The 16,021-nt window shown below is 44.1% G+C and overlaps 1 protein-coding gene and 1 pseudogene across 1 annotated transcript in view; one reads left to right on the top strand and one right to left on the bottom strand.

Annotated features, from left to right (window-relative positions):
* Positions 1–1,733: 1,733 nt before the first annotated feature.
* On the bottom strand, positions 1,734–1,812 carry LOC129516231 (U4 spliceosomal RNA; annotated as a pseudogene).
* Positions 1,813–9,013: 7,201 nt separating this feature from the next.
* The window catches only part of SLC37A3 (solute carrier family 37 member 3), a 78,343-nt gene continuing 71,335 nt past the window's right edge, over positions 9,014–16,021 (top strand). Inside the window, exon 1 of the mRNA XM_055335112.1 lies at positions 9,014–9,188. The gene's annotated coding sequence lies outside the window, so the exon portion shown is untranslated. The remainder of the gene's footprint in view (positions 9,189–16,021) is intronic.

Genomic DNA, 16,021 nt, shown 5'->3' with positions numbered 1-16,021 from the left:
GAGGGTGTCCATAGGCTTGAGTAGCAAAGGAATTTTGAGATTTTATTTTTATTTGAAGGGTGGGGGAGTGAGGCAGAAGCCAACTCCTTGCTGAGCAGGGGACTTATCCCCACCATGCAACGCTGGGCTCAGTCCCAAGGATCGTGACCTGCTGAAGGCTTAACCTACTGAGCCACCCAGGTGCCCCAAACAGGCTTACATTTGTTATTTTTTTAAAAGATTTATTTATTATTTATTCATTCACTCAGAGAGAGAGGCAGAGACCCAGGCAGAGGGAGAAGAGAAGCAGGCTCCATGCCGGCAGCCCGACCCGGGACATGATCCCAGGACTCCTCGCACCCTGGGTCAAAGGCAGGTGAACCACTGAGCCACCCAGGGATCCTCCCAGGCTTTATACTTTAGATAAAAGTGCCTTGTCTTAAGTCACTTAAACAAGGCAGTGCTTATTTCTTTATATTAAATGACAGGAAGAGCTCCATTGCTGATAATGGAAAATACCAATAATCCTCACAACTAACCAGTTTATTATACCTCTTTACCAGTGCATTGGGGAAGTCTATCATACATTACCTACACAAAAAGCGATTTTCAGGTCCATTTTAATCAGAAGCTTATTCTCCATAAATACAAAGAATTCCAGCAGGCTGGTGTATACTCCAGTCTTTGCCAATCGTGAACATAACTAACATGTAAAACTATTTGTAAAAGCAACTTTCTGATGATAAATGTGCTTGCCTTGGACTTTTTCTTTTTTCTCCTCTACTTCCTGGTAGATGTAGGTGGACTCCCTTCCTCTCCCAGCACTTTGTATTTGGGTAACATTTTTAGTAAGAGGAAGGGAAGTTTTTCTTTTGTAAATAATGGAGTCCCTGCCAGGGGCTGTGCTGGAATGCTGTGAGTACAAGCTGGTTCTCTTGATACCCTCCATATCCCAGGCTCCTTTGTAGTTAAGCTGGTGGCATGTAACTCCCTCAGACTACCTGCTGCATGCCTCCTCCATCCCCATACCCATCCCGAACCACTGAGGGACATGAGACAGGAGAAACCAAACCCACCACTCCCAAGTGCAATTTTATAAGTACATAGCAGTTTAGGAGACTTTAGTGGTGAGCTGTTGTTCAAGAGCATGCAAGCAGTGGGAGACAGCAAGCAGTTTCCTGCCCTGAGCATCACCCATCACCGCGTTGAGATCATGACCTGAGCAGATATCAAGATGCTTAATTGACAGACCCACTAAGGCATCCCTAAAATGTAAGCTTCTTCAATAGACCTGGCTAACCTGGCCAGAGAAAGCTTCTCCGAGCTGAGATCTGAGGGGAAGAAGGGGCTCCCTTCCAAAGGAACACCTGTGCTGAAAGCCAAAGGCCCTATACACGCCGGCTTTTATTGCACACTCCCGTTCATGGCATCTGATGGCCTCTGTGATGTGCCCTGTTATTGTGGAATTACATTATCTTCTGGCAAAGTATGTCCCTGCAGGTGTCAGTCACAACTTGGCCTTTAAGTTTTAGTATTCAGTAAATTGTGGCAGGTCCTGACCTGTTGGAACCAGTTTCTTTTCTTTTCTTTTTTTTTTTTTAATATTTATTTATGATAGTCACACAGAGAGAGACACAGGCAGAGGGAGAAGCAGGCTCCATGCACCGGGAACCCGACGTGGGATTCGATCCCGGTCTCCAGGATCACACCCTGGGCCGAAGGCTGCGCTAAACCATTGAGCCACCTGGGCTGCCCAGTATATTAAACTTTAATTAGCAATAGTCGTGCCTCGGATAAACCTCCTTGGCTACAATACTGCCACTGTATAAAGCTTGTATTAAACTTTAGATTCACATTTATTAGTGCCATGTTGGATCTTTCATTCTATTGGTCTTTGGCCCTGCCAATCTATTTGAGAATCTTGCAGGCATGACATTCCTAAATACTTAAGGTATCTTCCCCCGTGTGACCAAAGTATAATTATCAGAAATCATGGTGATACACTGATATACTCCAATGGTTTTTTTTTTTTAGGAGGAAGGGTTGAAGTTAAATATACTGTACTTGTAACTTTGAACTTTATCAAATTTTGAGTCCCAACTTATTTTAGGTACTTGGGATATAAGAAGGAACAGCTAGAGATCCTTCCTCCTAAGATTTACATTCTTAAGGATTTTTAAAAGTATGTTAAAAAAAAAAAAAAAGTGTTCCACACCCAGCATAGAGCCCAATGCTGAGCTGGAGCTCCTTTGAGATCAGGACCTGAGCTGATGTGTAACCAACTGAGCCACCCAGGCTATTCTGAGATCTCCTTAATGAACCTGCTCTTCCTGTGGTTCATCCTGTTCAGTGAGTTGTAGCATCTGGTAGACTCACCGTGTCTAGCACTGCCTCCTTTTTTGCTCCCATGCCAGCCTTACATCATTCTTGGCACCTGTACATTCTGCTGGATATTCATTCCATCCCCCCATCCTATCCCCCCCCCCCTGTGTTGGTACTACTGACTGGCCACCTATCACGAACCTGTAGACCACCTCTGAGGAAATTTTAATCTTGACCCATTTCTCATGCCATTAGTTCTTTTTTTCAAAAAAATCAGGGTGTCCTTAAAGTGTGTGCAATATTGTGACTTTTCAAATATAGCATTGTGCAGTTCTCATTACTGTCTCCATCGTTTTCATCTTCCTCCAAAGAAACCCTTTTCCCATTCCCATTTCTCCCTTCCCTTTAACCCCCAGCAACCACTGGCCTCTGACATTCGCATCAGAGAGCTAGGCTTGCTGTTTCTGTGTTTGCCTATTGTGAGCAATTCGTAGGAGTGTAATAATGATACAGGGCCCCCTCTGGTTGGCTTCTTTGATTTCAAATGTTCTCAAGGTTTATCTATGTCCTAGCATGTACCAGTAATTCCTCTCTATGCCTGAAGAATATTCCACTATCTTTTGTTTATTCATTCCTCAATGGATGGATCCTCAGGTTCCCATTCCTGGCTATTATGATTAATGCTGCAACGAACACTCATACATAAGTTCTTGTGTAGACTTATTTTTTTTAATATGTTTTCATTTTTCTGGCATATATACCTAATATAACCTATATGTTATAACATTTTGAGGAGCTACCAAACCTTTCCAATGTGACGTGCCACTTTCCCCCTGAAAATATGCAATTCCGGTTTTTTCATGTCTTACACACTTGTTCTCCTCTATTAAGCTATAGTCCTCCTAGTAGGTGTGCAGTCTTAGCTCATGGTTCTGATTCTACCATTTTTTCTGTGGTCTTGGCCTTACTGAAACTTGGTTGTCTCCTGCAGCCACTGCACCTCCAGAGTCCTGTCCCCAAAAGGAACTCAGTGATCACTGCTCTAAAGCCACTTTCACGTTACTGGACCACCTGTGCTACAATTTGAAGTCTGTGCCACCTCAGTATTAAACACTGCCTTCCAGTGATGACTCGTGTAATGCTTTATAGAACATTTTCACGGTGTTCTTAATTGATCTTCATGAGTTTGTAAAGTAGTTAAAGTCCGTATTCCTCTCATGTTGCAAATGAAAACCCCAGAGTGCAGAAGTTAACTAGCTCTGTCTGACTGGTAGTGCATACAGCATTGAACTCTGTCTACACGGAAGAAGCTGTTTGCTTCCTTTCTGGACGTGACTTTTCCTGGGTGACTTGAATAATTCCATCATTTTTAAGTTTTTCTTTAAGATTTTATTTATTTGAGAGCCCACAAGCAATGGGGAGAGAGAAGCAGGCTTCCCGCTGAGCAGGCTGCCTGACATGGGGCTTAATCTAGGACACTAGGATCTTGACCTGAGCCAATGACAGGTGCCCCACTAACTGCCTGAGCCACTCAGGGGTCCCTAATATTTACATTCTTGTTAGGGCGACTTTCTCACAGTGTCATTTCACAAGACTTTCAGGATCTAGTGATTACTGGCCAAGAACCAAAGCAATCGTCCCATTCCCTATTGGGTTCTGATGGAAACTGGTGATATAATCAGGTACAAATTCAAGAGGCATTGGAGAAGCAGCAAGCTGTACTCTAAAGGATGGCACATTTACGCTGCATGAAGGGTCACCTGCTCTTACCGTCCTGTCAGCGTCCCTAACACCTGCGCAATAGACCTGTTTTATTGGAGCAATTATTCTGTTGTGTTTACAAACTGGTAGGTTGGTTCAGTAATACATATGAGACCTTTTTGAAAACAAACCTTTTGGGATCCCTGGATGGCGCAGCGGTTTGGCGCCTGCCTTTGGCCCGGGGCGTGATCCTGGAGACCCAGGATCGACTCCCACGTCAGGCTCCCTGCATGGAGCCTGCTTCTCCCTCATGCCTGTGTCTCTGCCTCTCTGTCTCTCTCTGTGTGACTATCATGAATAAATAAAATCTTAAAAAAAAAACTTTTTCTTTTTTTTTTTTTAAGATTTTATTTATTTATTCATGAGAGCCACAGAGTGAGAGAGAGGCAGAGGGAGAAGCAGGCCTCTTGCAGGGAGCCCGATGCGGGACTCCAGGATCCCAGGACTCCAGGATCACGCCCTGGGCTGAAGGCAGCACTAAACCGCTGAGCCACCCTGGGATCCCCAAAACAAACCTTGACATTCTTTACATTCTGTCCTCTGCATCAGGTGTCTTTTGTGACTTTAACATCTGTTCTCTAGACCCTATGGAGTGCTAAGCCTCAAGATTTTGGGGTAATGTTATCCCTGTTTTTTTTTTTTTATATTTTATTTATTTATAGAGACACAGAATGAGAGGCAGAGACACAGGCAGAGGGAGAAGCAGGCTCCCTGCAGGGAGCCCAATGCGGGACTCGATCCTGGGACTCCAGGATTACGCCCTGGACGGAAGACAGGCGCTAAAACGCTGAGCCAGCCAGGGATCCCTATCCCTGTTTTTAATTATGAAGTTTATTTCCACCAAAGAGCCTCAAATGTTAGGAAATTTAGTTTCTCCTAGAGTATATTCTTTGTTTAAATCCTTCAGATTACCGGGCAGCCTGATTGGCTCCCGGTTTGGCGCCTGCCTTCAGCCCAGGGCCTGATCCTGGAGACCCAGGATGCGGTCCCACCTCAGGCTCCCTGCGTGGAGCCTGCTTCTCCCTCTCTGCCTGTGTCTCTCATGAATAAAGTTTAAAAAATCCTGCAGATTACCAAAATAGCCAAAATAGAACTCTCACCCTCTAGTTTAAGTCTGAGACCACCAATGCGTTGAAGTGGCTTGTTTGCTAATCATACTGCTAGTATAAGCCAAGGAGTGGTTAGAGACCTGGAACCTCCCTTCTGGAGCAGTGTTCTTCACTGCAGGTTGTGATTCATTCAGGTATTGGGAAAACATTTTACTTGGCTACAAGCAGCATTTAAGAATGGGTTTCTTATGGATGATAGTCAAAGTGTGGGAAAACACTGCTTTAGTGGAGACTGCAGCTTGAAAAAGTACATTACAAGTTTTGGTACTGACACAATTATGGAATGCAAGGCAAGCATGGGCACTGAAATTAAGGGGCAGTACTCATTTGCATGGTAACCATTCACACTTTTTTTATTCACACATTTTTAAAGACATTATTCATTCACAAGAGACCCAGAGAGGCAGAGACACAGAGGGAGAAGCTGGCTCCCCTCAGAGAGCCTGATGGGGGACTTCGTCCCAGACCCCGGGGATCACATCCTGAGCCAAAGGCAGGTACTCAACCGCTGAGCCACCCAGGCGTCCCTATCCACATATTTTTCTTAGCATTTTGTATTGTATAAATGTAACAAAATCTTTCTAAGAAAACATAGCCTAAAAAATTCCAGTGTGGTAGGCAGAACTGTGGGCGGATCCTCATCCCCATCATCTGGATACAATATCTTCCCCTTTAGGTATGGGTGGAGCTTGTGAATATGATGCAAGATCTCCTGTGGGCAGCCCTGGTGGCCCAGCGGTTTAGTGCCGCCTTCAGCCCAGGGCGTGATCCTGGGGTCCTGGGATTGAGTCCCACGTCGGGCTCCCTTCATGGGGCCTGCTTCTCCATCTGCCTGTGTCTCTGCCTCTCTCTGTGTGTGTCTCTCATGAATAAATAAATAAATAAATAAAAATAAATAAAATCTTAAAAAAAAAATCTCACTCCTGTGACTGTTTCATTATAACAAAAGTTTTCCCTGGGTGGGCCTGGTCTAATCAGGTGAGCCCTTTCAAAAGCAGGGAGTTTCACTGGCTGGTTGCAGGCCTGCCAGGAGACCTGCTTCCATTGGCCTGGCTGAAAGCAAAGCTGCATATTGCCTGTGAGCCGTGAGGCAAGAGACTGCGGGCAGCCTTTCAGAGCTGACAGGAAAACCAGGACCTCAGCCTTAAAACCACAGGGAAATGAATTCTGCCAAAACCAGTGAGTGTGGAAGAACTGAGCCCCAAGTGAAAACCACAGCCCTGGACTGCACCTTGGTTTCAGCGCAGTGACACTGGGAATCCAGCTAAGCTGTGCCAGCTCTTCGGACCTCAGACACCAAGATAGTAAATGTGTGTTGTTTTAAGCCACTAAGTTTGTAGCAATTTGTTACATGGTGATAGAAAACTAACATAGAGGATCCCTGGGTGGCTCAGCGGTTTAGCGCCTGCCTTCGGCCCAGGGCGTGATCCTGGAGTCCTGGGATCGAGTCCCGCGTTGGGCTCCCTGCATGGAGCCTGCTTCTCCCTCTGCCTGTCTCTGCCTCTCTCTCTCTCTGTCTCTGTCTCTCATGAATAAATAAATAAAATCTTAAAACAAAACCCTAACATACCCAGGAATAACCTTTCGGTTTGTGTTGTAGTGCTAACCTCTATGGGTTTTCCTCCAAGTATGTACGTACTTTGTGTGTGTACAAAGGAACCACACTTTCCCTGTAATCTTTATAGTGAACGTTTTTCACCCCCATTGAACAATTTTATTACACCTTTAAAAGATGTGTAGAATTTGGGGCTCCTGGCTCGTTCATTGGGCAGAGCATGCAGTTCTTGATTTATGGGTCATGAGTTCCAGCCCCACGTTGGGTATAAAAAGATAATTAGTTGTATAGAGGGCAGCCCGGGTGGCTCAGCGGTTTAGGGCCACCTTCAACCCAGGATGTGGTCCTGGAGACCCGGGATCGAGTCCCATATTGGGCTCCCTGCGTGGAGCCTGCTTCTCCCTCTGCCCGTGTCTCTGTCTCTCTTTCTGTGTCTCTCATGAATAAATAAATAAAATCTCTTAAAAAAATAAAAGTTGTATAGAATTTATTTAACAACCCCCTATTGTTCAGGATGATTTTCAGGTTTTCATTATTAGCAATACCATCTCACACATCCCTGAGGGATTCCAGAGCCTAAATACTTAGAAGTAGTATTTCTGGTATTATTTTTAAAGAAATTATTTATTCAGGAGAGACCCAGAGAGAAAGACAGAGTCACAGGGTGAGGGAGAAACAGGCTCCCTGTGCAGGGATGACAGCTGAGCCAAAGGATGACACTCCACCACTGGGCCACCCAGGTGCCCCTATTCCTGGTATTAAAAAAAGCCTTTGCTTATTTCTAGACACCAACTTTTTTACTGATAAAGTTCTTGTATAAGCAATCTCTACTTGTGATTTTTTTTAATTTTTTTTTTTTTATTCATGAGAGATATAGGCAGAGACCTTTTGTGATATGATAATAGAAATGGATTTCAGGGACACCTGGGTGGCTCAGCGGTTGAGTGCTTGCCTTTGGCTCAGGATGTGATCCTGGAGTCCCTGGAGTCCCACATCGGGCTTCCTGCATGGGACCTGCTTCTCCCTCTGTCTGTGTCTCTGCCTCTCTGTCTCTCATGAAGAAAGAAAGAAAGAAGAAAGGAAGGAAGAAGGAAAGAAAGAAAGGAAGAAAGAAAGAAAGAAAGAAAGAAAGAAAGAAAGAAAGAAAGGGATTTCAAATATGAAATGGAGGCTCTTGGGTGGCTCATTCGGTTGACCATCTGACTCTTGGTTTCAGCTCAGGTCACGATCTCAGGGTTGTGAGATCGAGTCCCACCCCCCTCTATCGTTGGGCTCCATGCTCAATGGGAAGTCATTTGACGTTCCCTCCCTCTGCTTTCCCTCCCACATGCATGCATGCTCTTGCTCACTTGCTCTCTCAAATAGATCTTTTTTGAAGATCTTAATTTGAGAGAGAGAGAGCAAGCATGAGTGGGGTGGGGCTGAAGGGGCAGAGTGAGAGGGAGAAGCAGGCTCCCTGCTGAGCAGGGAGCCATATGTGGGCCTCCCATCCCAGGACCCTAGGATCATACCAGACACTTAACCGACTGAGCCACCTGGGTGCCTCTAGAATAAATAAATCCTAAAAAGAGCCACCAAGGGACACCTGGGTGGTTCAGTGGTTGAGCGTCTGCCTTTGGCTCAGGGCATGATCCTGGTCCCCGGATCAAGTCCCACATCGGGCTCCCTGCATGGAGCCTGCTTCTCCCTCTGCCTGTGTCTCTTTCTGTGTGTCTCTCTTATGAATAAATAAATAAAATCTTTAAAAAAAAGCCACCAAAAATGAAATGAAAAACATCCTTCCAAGTATCATCCCAAAGTTGATACTGGATTGGACAGAGTTAGATGTTGTGGCAATGCCAGATTGATGTAAAGTTCCCAAATGCTCTCAATTCCTGTACTTGCTTGGCCAGGGAGCAGGAACAGTGTGCAGGCCACTCGTGAGCAGCATTCGTTGACACCATCTTGGCTGGGATTTCTTCTTCTTCTTCTTTTTCTAATTATAAGTTTCTACTTTTTTATTTTTATTTTTTATTTTTTTAGATTTTATTTATTTATTCATGAGAGACACAGAAAGAGAGAGAGAGGCAGAGACAGGCAGAGGGAGAAGCAGGCTCCACGCAGGGAGCTCGATGTGGGACTCGATCCCGGGTTTCCAGGATCACACCCCGGGCTGAAGGCAGCGCTAAACTGCTATGCTGGGAGCTGCCCTGGCTGGGATTTCTTCTGAAGTGGTGGCTCCTCCCCCTAGTTATGGGCGTTTCTTAAGTCCCCATCCTGGGCCTTCTCCATCCTCCTTCACTCCTACTCAAAATTCATGCCACCAACAAACCTCCGAAGCACCTTTCCTGGGTAAGTCATAGTGCGGGGGATGCAGTAAAGCCAAGTAGGGCAGCACTTGCCCTGAAGGAGGTTCCAGTCTTCTGGACCAGCTCGAGGGACAGAACACAGCAGCTGCGGGCAAGGGCATCAGCACCAAAACGGTAGGAAGAATACCCAGTGGCGTCACCTTTTCCCCCCTTCCTGGCCTGTCACCAGGTGCCAGTCAGCATCCAGCCGCTTGCTCGCTATCTTCTCTCACTTCACCCTCCGGTCCTAAAACTGAACAACATGCTTTCCTTGGATCTGACTCAGTCCCCTGGCTTCCTGTATTCCTATCAATAGAATCCTATGATTCCCTTTTCCAGAATCCTTAAGAACTTCTGCTGTCTCTAGGAGCAGGATCAAATCCATCAGCTTTTTCATTCTGGTCTCTCAAAATTGCTTCACATGCACCAGGACATTCCAACACAAACCCCAGTCCTCATCCCCGAAACACTGGGCCTCCTCCCACTTTCTATTCACACAAGGTCCCCTTGTCATCCCATCCTTTCCCTTCTGTCACAGAGCCTGTTGAGGTCCTGAATCCTCCAAGACATTTTCCCACATCACTTTAGCCAGCCCAGGTATTCCCCCCACCCGCCAACCTTCAACTGATACATTATTCTCTGTCAGTTTTTCTGGCCATTAACTATACAACATTATTTAACTTTGAATATGTAAGATTGGTTTATGCTAAATGTTGAATTCTTTTAGGTCGGGAAATTCTTTTTGATACTTCTTTTTAGACTCCCACATCCCTTAGAACAAAGTGTATAATAATCCTTAAATTGAGCTCCTGGTAAACATCCTATGTTTGAATAGCAAAACTTCAACAGGGCAGTGGGCTTCTTTGGCACCTCCAAGTCTGCTTTTTTTTTTTTTTTATTTTTTCCCCCCAAGTCTGCTTTAAATCTCTGTGGTCACTGGCCCCTAAGGCTTGGATACTTAGAGAGCTGTACAGATAAACAGATGGGTTCTAGTCTTTGATGCCCAGTCAATGAGTTGGCTTGTGAGACTCACTTTGTGCCTTGAAGAGACTTCTAGAAAGTACAAATTATGTATGCTAGTCCAGACCTTTGGAAGCATAGCTCCAGGGCTGGGGCCTGGGAATCTGCATGTTTAGCAAGTGGCCCATCTGAAGCACAGCCAGGATGCAGGCCCATTCTGTGGTCCAGCCTCCTCTTTTCCAATTGAGAATAGTAAAGCTCCCCAAAGTGGAAATGAGTTGCCAGGTTCATATTGTTAAGTAGCCAGGTTAGAGGACACCTCTTGAAGGGCCTAACAGCTACATCCTATACAGGCTGAAATGCTCTAGAAAGTAAATGTTTGGAAAAAAGAATATGTACAAGATCATGTTGAGAAAGTTAGTCTGCATGGAAATCCTAGGGGCTTTTAATATTCTTTTTTTTAAAAAAAGATTTATTTATTTATTCATTCAGAGAGAGCAAAGAGAGAGGCAGAGACACAGGCAGAGAGAGAAGCAGGCTCCCTGCAGGAAGCCCGATGTGGGACTGGATCCTCAGTCTCCAGGATCACACCCTGGGCTGCAGGCGGCGCTAAACCGCTGCGCCACCGGGGCTGCCCTGGTTTTTAATATTCTTAAGATTTTCTGTAACTTAAAATGTTTGCAGCATGCAAAAAAATAAAACGCTACATTGAAAAAAAAAAATCAGGAATCCCTGGGTGGCTCAGGGGTTTAGCGCCTGCCTTCGGCCCAGGGTATGATCCTAGAGTCCCGGGATCGAGTCCCATGTCGGGCTCCCTCCATGGAGCCTGCTTCTCCCTCTGCCTGTGTCTCTGCCTCTCTCTCTCTCTGTGGCTTTCGTGAATAAATAAATAAAATCTTAAAAAAAAAAAAAAAGGAAAAAAATCAGCTTCTCTAAAGTCAGTATATTTAACCTCCCCCCACCCCCCCCAAATGACAAAGCCCTTTCTCAGTGGTTTCTGAGTAAGATGTAATCTTAGTAACTCCCTTAGGAATTTGAAAACCAGTTTTAATGTTTCTGTGTGTACCTAACAGTTAAGGTTAAAAAGAAATTCTTCTGGCTGGCAAATTATTAAGGTTGTATAATAAAATTTATTTAAAAAACAATTGGGGGGGCACCTGGCTGACTTAGTTGGTAGGGAATGCAACACTTGATCTCAGGGTTGTAAGTCCAAGTCCCATGTTGGGTGTAGAGATTACTTTAAAATAAAATAAAATCTTTAGGGGCATGTGGCTGGCTCCGCCGGTAGAGCATGTGACTCCTGATCTCAGGATTGTGAGATCAAGCCCTACCGTGAATGTAGAGATTACTTAAAAAAAAAATCTTTAAACAAATAAGTAAAATAAAATACTTTATTTTTTCTCCTTAGGCCCTCTTGAGCTTATTTTAAGACATTTTTTTCACAGGTGTAGTGAGATATAGTGAGGTTGTATGTACCATACAATTTACCCATTTAAAGTGCACAATGCAATGGTTTTTGGTGTATTGCATTATTAATTTTTTAATAATTATATTGTGGTAAAATATATATAACATAAAATTTCTCATTTGAACCATTTTAAGTGTATACAATTCAGTGCCATTAATTACACTTATGGTGCTGTGTAACTATCGCTGACAATGCAATCCTTCATTTATATTGAGATATACTGACTTTTCCCCATTTAAAATGATGGATGTTCACTGTTTAGGTTATTTTTTTTAACTTATGTTAGAACATTGCTGAATTTTAAATAACCCATATTTGGGTTCAGAAATAAATAAAGTATGGATAGACAACAGCAATATAAATATATAAATATAAACAGCATTCTGTTATGGTGAATGCCTATATTCTGTGCTTTAAAAAATAAATGGTTTTGATTTTTTTTAAAATTTATTTATGATAGTCACAGAGAGAGAGAGAGAGAGAGGTAGAGACACAGGCAGAGGGAGAAGCAGGCTCCATGCACCGGGAGCCCGATGTGGGATTCGATCCTGGGTCTCCAGGATCGCGCCCTGGGCCAAAGGCAGGCGCCAAACCGCTGTGCCACCCAGGGATCCCAAAATAAATGGTTTTGAAAAAAATGGTTTCATGTTTTACTGATGTTATGAATTTTATTTTTTATTTTTTTATTTTTTAAATATTTATTTATTTATTTATGATAGACAAAGAGAGAGAGAGAGAGAGAGAGAGAGAGAGAGAGGCAGAGACACTGGAGGAGGGAGAAGCAGGCTCCATGCAGGAGCCCGAAGCGGGACTCAATCCTAGGTCTCCAGGATCAGGCCCTGGGCTGCAGGCGGCGCTAAACCGCTGCACCACCGGGGCTGCCCTAAATTTTATTTTTGTAACTGCTATTTGCAAACATTTCTAAAAATTAACACATTATGTGTGGATAATTTTTAATCCCAGTAAATGAAAAGACTAGTTGAATATAATCACCACTCTATGGTCCCTTTTATTTATTTATTTTTTTAAAAAACTTTTTTTTAAAATTTTTATTTATGATAGTCACACACACACACACACACAGAGAGAGGCAGAGACACAGGCAGAGGGAGAAGCAGGCTCCATGAACCAGCAGCCCGATGTGGGATTCGATCCCGGGTCTCCAGGATCACACCCTAGGCCAAAGGCAGGCGCTAAACCGCTGCGCCACCCAGGGATCCCTCTATGGTCCCTTTTAAACATTGGTCTTTTTTTTTTTTTTTTTAAACAATGGTCTGTTAAGTTCTAGAGACATATTTATACACTATATTAGAGTAAGTAAATTTAAGGGCACCTGTCTGGCTTAGTCGGTAGGGTATGTGACTCTTGATCTTGGGGTTGTGAGTTTGAGACCTGCATTGGGTTTCATACTGGGTGCAGAGCCTACTTTAAAAATTACTTACTTAATTAATTAAAATAAAAATAAAATCTTAAAAAAAAGGAAAAATCTAGGGACATCTGGGTGGCTCAGCAGTTGAGTGTCTGCCGTTGGCTCAGGGTGTGATCCTGGAGACCCGGGATTGAGTCCCACATCGAGTTCCCTGCATGGAGCCTCTTTCTCCCTCTGCCTGTGTCTCTGTCTCTTTCTTTGTGTGTGTGTGTCTCTCATGAATAAATCAATAAAAATCTTTAAGAAAAAGAAAAATCTAAAACAAAGAATAAGTAAAATTAAGTAATAATGATATGTAAATACAAGTTATATGTCAGATGATGAGCAATCTTTGGGTGATTTTGCAGAATTATCACCTACTCTGTGCTCTCTTATTTTTTTTTTTTTTTAGATTTTTAAAAATTTATTTGTTCATGAGAGAGAGAGAATGAGGCTGAGACACAGGCAGAGGGAGAAGCAGGCTCCCCACAGGGAGCCCGATGCAGGTCTCGATCCCGGGACTCCAGGATCATGCCCTGGGCCAAAGGCAGGCGCTAAACTGCTGAGCCACACAGGGATCCCCAATCACAGGCTCCTGAACAGATACTGTTATTTTTCAAAATGAAAAATTGAAGCAGGTACTATTCTTGCCTTTGATATGAATCCCAGAACCTCTTCTGCATTACCTGGAGGTTTGCAAGCAACCTGCTGGGAGCATTGATGTGTGGCTTGCTTCTCCATCCTCCCAATCTAACCTTTGTGCTGGGGTAGAACTCAGCCTAGTTGGCCTTGGGTCGCCCAGACAACCTTGCTTATGAGCAAAGTGGAGTTTCTACATCATCCCTGTTCAAGAGGAGGTGGGCTCAGGCTGGGCCTGTCATAATTCTGTCCCAGCTCCTCCCTAATTCCCCTCTGGTTAGATAGAACTAGCTTAATTCACCTTCCTCCATTCTTGGCCCCTCCCACACTGCCTCCTTCCCCCTCTCTTGCTTCTCTTGCAGAGCTGTATGACTTGACTTTGAAGGATACTGAAATGTATGGTTGAGAGCATATCTTAGGATAAGTGTATTTCTTTTCCTCCGTGTGTGTGTGTGTGTGTGTGTGTGTGTGTGTGTGTCTACACAGTGTGAGGAGGGGTTAATAGGACAGAACCCATGGAGATCCCTGGGTGGCTCGGTGGTTTGACGCTTGACTTTGGCCTGGGATGTGATCCTGGGGTCCTGGAATTGAGTCCCACATCCGGCTCCCTGCATGGAGCCTGCTTCTCCCTCCACCTGTGTCTCTGTCTCTCTGTGTCTCTCATGAATAAATAAATAAAATATTTGAAAAAATAAATAAAAAAATAAAGATTCTATTGAATAAATAGAATAGATTCATGAATAAATAGAATCTTTTTTATTTATTTTAAAATATTTTATTTATTTATTCATGAGAGACACAGAGAGAGGGAGACAGAGACATAGGCAGAGGAGAAGCAGGCTTCATGCAGGAGGCCCGATGTAGGACCCGATCCTGGGACTCTGGGATCATGCCCTGAGCCAAAGGCAGGTGCTCAACCACTGAGCCATCCAGGCATCCCTAAATAGAATCTTTAAAAAAAAAAATAGCCTCTCCCTTAAAAAAAAAATAGGACGGAACCCAAATCTGATACTGGTCATTATCTGGTGTGGGAGCAGAGTCTTCTTGCTACTAGTGGGCTCTGGAACCAGATTGTTTGGGTTTGAATCCTGCCTTTGTTACTTACTAGCAGTCTCTCTGTGTTTTATATCGTCATTGTAAAATAGGAATTATAAATAGTACCTGCTTCAAAAGATAGTAGGCAGGATTCATCGAGTTAGTATCAATAAAGTGGTACTGTGTGCTGGGCACATAGTAATTACTATATGTGTTTGCCTTTTTTTTATTTTTTTTTTTGAAGATTAAAATTTTTTTTAATTCAACATTTTTTAAAAAGATTTTAATTATTTATTTATGAGAGACACAGAGGGAGAAGCAGGCCCCATGCAGGGAGCCCGACACGGGACTCTATCTGGGTCTCCAGGGTCACGCCCTCGGCTGAAGGCAAGGGCTAAATCGCTGGGCCACCGGGGCTGCCCTGTGTTTGCCATTATAATACTATTGTAGTAATATTCCTATTATTACTAATAGGTCTTTTCAGTAACAGAATGGGGAAGAGATTCAGAAATAGTCTACAAACAATGAAATATTAACTGAAAGATTTCCTCACACGTGGAAAAGTACTTGACATTGGCAGACAAAATAGAGACGTGTGCAATCTTATTATTCTTCCAAAATGTCCCTTTTGGAGCTTTTTTTTTTTTTTCCTTTTGGGGCTTATCTCATAACTCACTTGCTACCAGCTATATAATTTGGGAAAAGTGAGAAAAATGCGAGAATTCGATATAACTCACAGCCTTCCCGGAGTGGGGCTCTAGCGGGGAGCCTCCTGAGCTGGCTTTGGTGCTGGGCATGAGACGGCCCTGAGCCCCAGGAAAGCCTGTGCTTCTCTTTATTTGTTTTATTTTTATTTTTTTTTAAAGATTTCATTTATTCACTCATGAGAGACACACACAGAGAGAGAGAGAGAGAGGCAGAGACACAGGCAGAGGGAGAAGCAGGCTCCATGCAGGGAGCCCGACGTGGGACTTGATCCTGGGTCTCCAGGATCACGCCCGGGGCTGAAGGCGGCGCTAATGACACCACCCCACACTGGAGAGCCTTTCAAGGCCTGTTCAGGGAACTTGAGGGTTTCTGTCCAAGGACTATAATTTCAACAGAATCCCCGGCTGGCTAATGACAGTTTGCTGCTGTTCAGTGGCCTTGTTCTCACACGTGCACCCTGTTGACAGGAATATGTTAAATCCTGCTGCACCTGGGTGGCTCGGTGGTTGAGTGTCTGCCTTCAGCTCAGGACGTGGTCCTATGATGCGTTCATTGTGTGGCGTGTAGTGAGATTTCCCCTCATGTTTCCTAAAGGTAGGTGGCTTATTTCAACAAGAAATATAAAGTGCAATGAATGAAAATGTGATTAATTCTCTATGATCTCCCTCCTAAGCCCCCAGCCTCTGCACATTAGGCATCTGAAAGTTTCAGTGTGGGGAAGAAGCACCGGGCAGGCTTGGGTGGATGTGG

This window comes from Nyctereutes procyonoides, unplaced genomic scaffold (assembly GCF_905146905.1).
Source record: "Nyctereutes procyonoides isolate TBG_1078 unplaced genomic scaffold, NYPRO_anot_genome, whole genome shotgun sequence".
NCBI lineage: Eukaryota > Metazoa > Chordata > Mammalia > Carnivora > Canidae > Nyctereutes > Nyctereutes procyonoides.
This window is presented reverse-complemented; position numbering and strand designations above follow the sequence as displayed.